Raw genomic sequence first — 2,480 nt, 5'->3', positions numbered from 1 at the left:
ATGCAAAGCACTTCTACAAACTTACATGGAGCAAAACCGTACAGAAAAATATGATAATTTAGCTTGTTTGTGCATAGAGGGAATTTCATTTGATTAAAAATATGTTCTTAACTAGAGAAAGAATAAAGGCAAAAGGGAGAAAGAGGGAAAGACGACTTTAGAGTCTATTAGTCAACCAGTAATCAGCACAAACAGCTGACTGATGGGATTCAGGGGGGTCGGACAAAGCAAAAAAAAAGGAAGGGGAGGCTTGCTCTATCTCTGGCCTCCACATCCCCCCTAATGGAGGAGGAAAGGGGGGCAAGGGGGGGGTAAAAGCAAGAAATCTCAGGTAACAACAGTCCTCTGTCGTCCTTGTTGATGTGTGTGTGCGTTTGAATGTGTGAGCGGTATCTCAGGCCCCATACTCCACTGACAGCAGGAGATAAACATGGGACTGTGCTACTGACCACATGATTTATCAACATGAATTTCACCTCCTCATCCGCTATCTCTTTCTCTCCCCCGCTCTTTCTGTCTCCCTCCTTCACTTTCTCTCTCGCTCTCAGACAGAGCTCACACACACACACACACAACACACTATACCACTCATTAACTGTCAAAACGCACTAATGAGAAATAAAGAGATTGTCTGAGTATATTGGATAGAGGTGAAAGGGAAGCATACCAGCAGACACAAAAGAAGGGAATGAAACAAAGACAAAGAAAGAAGGGGGGAGGCAGACAAAGAGAAAAGAAACTCATTTTAGGATGATGAGATGAAAAAAATCCAGAGCACAACACTAAGCAGGAAAATACACAGCTGAAAAGCATAGCACAGGATATAAAATGCAGTGTTTGTGTCTGGATGACTAGCAAGCTACTTTATAATATAGTAAAAGGTATCTATGCCATAAAGAAACACTTGCATTAAACCTGCTTTGCCTTGCAGCAAAAGAAATCTGCTTTGCCTTGCAGCAAAAGAAATATTAACATCTAGAGAGAAAGCCTTAACAAGCACACTATTATGCACATGCATCTATGCACACACGAGCACACACACCTTACAATTAGACGGCTCCCTCTGCTTGGTTTGTGCGAGGGGGCTCTGGTGTTGAAAAGGGTGTTAACACGTTGTCTTCCTGCCTTCTCGCTCCCTCCTTCCTTCCTTCATTTCTTTTGCATTACCCCCTCGGCTTAGCCCCCACTTGGAGCCAGATTTGGGCAAAAGGTGCCAGACATTCAGAGCTAGACCAGGGACTCACTCTGCTGGAGATGGAGATGGCGAGGTAAAAAGAAATAATGATGTAAGGAGGGCCGGAGGTGTGTGTGTGTGTGTGTGTGTGTGTGTGTGTGTGGGAGTAGTCTTCCATGTGTCTTGCTTGTACAAGTGTTAGCTTGTTTACTTACTGTTTGGACTGTGTTGATTGTGCCCCTCCAACCTTGCTTTGCTTGATGAGTTTGACTTTGCAGAAGTGCTAACTAGAACCCAGATGCTTCGGGATATTTCTCCCACCGTTTGCTACTTTATATCTCTTGCTAGTGATGAACCAATCAGAGGACCCCGAACAAAAATGTCTAAACATTTGAAGACTGATTTGCACAATCGAATAAAAGCTGAACTGGTATAACTTTTGCTGATTAACATTTTCATTTCTAGAATCTGGATTAGACATTTATGATTTCTTTTTCCTAAATCTCTCCCGTGTTTCAGTCATCCTGATTTTCCATTGTTTTTTATGACTCTAGTTTTCCCTGCAGCCCTATCAGCTTTACATGCACAATGCATTCACATTACAGGAAGAGAAAAGGCTTTCCATGTCTTTGAACGAAGCTTGGGGTGAGCGCCCTACAATAAACCTCACCAGCAGATGACTGTCTGTAAGTCTGAAGACTGCCAGTGTTCACAGGTGTGCGATATAGTTGCATTTACTTGAATAAACTTAGCATAGCATGTGAGTCTTTGTTGTCATAATGCACAATAAATGATTGTATAGTGCAGAATCAGGCCTGATTAGATGACAGATGTTTTCAGGCATCACCTTCTGTAATTATTTCTACCCTGTAGTCACTAAAATTGACAACTCATGACTACTAAAAAAAAAAAACAAGTCCAGTCGCTCTATTTTTGGACCTTATCCCTTCCTGCACACACTGTGTATTGATCAGGATTGTTTTTAACAGACTGCTGTGAGGTCCATTAACCTGTGGTGATGACAAAGCATTAAGAGACTAATGTGTCCCTGGGGGAATGCCTGGCCAAGGAAGGATGAGTTGGACAGTTCAGCAGACACCACTGTTCTGCTTCTTTTATTCAAGCACAATGAGTTTAAAGTAGTGATGGCTGATGGCTTTAAGCAGTAGTTCTCAAAGTGGGGTCTGGGGCCCCCCAGAGGTCCTTGAGGTGGTTTCAGGGGGTCCCCAGCAAAAAGGGGAATCATTTATTTTCACTGTAATTCCATCCATAGAGTAATACAATCATGTAATATACGACTATTTGG

The 2,480-nt window shown here is 42.6% G+C and overlaps 1 long non-coding RNA gene across 1 annotated transcript; it reads left to right on the top strand.

The window, feature by feature from the left end:
- Positions 1–249: 249 nt before the first annotated feature.
- On the top strand, positions 250–1,610 carry LOC123982315. Its single transcript, XR_006827939.1, has 2 exons — positions 250–331; positions 1,181–1,610. It is a non-coding gene; the product is annotated as an uncharacterized LOC123982315 (long non-coding RNA).
- Positions 1,611–2,480: the final 870 nt, after the last annotated feature.

The sequence above is a fragment of the Micropterus dolomieu genome, linkage group LG13 (genome assembly GCF_021292245.1).
Source record: "Micropterus dolomieu isolate WLL.071019.BEF.003 ecotype Adirondacks linkage group LG13, ASM2129224v1, whole genome shotgun sequence".
Lineage (NCBI taxonomy): Eukaryota > Metazoa > Chordata > Actinopteri > Centrarchiformes > Centrarchidae > Micropterus > Micropterus dolomieu.
This window is presented reverse-complemented; position numbering and strand designations above follow the sequence as displayed.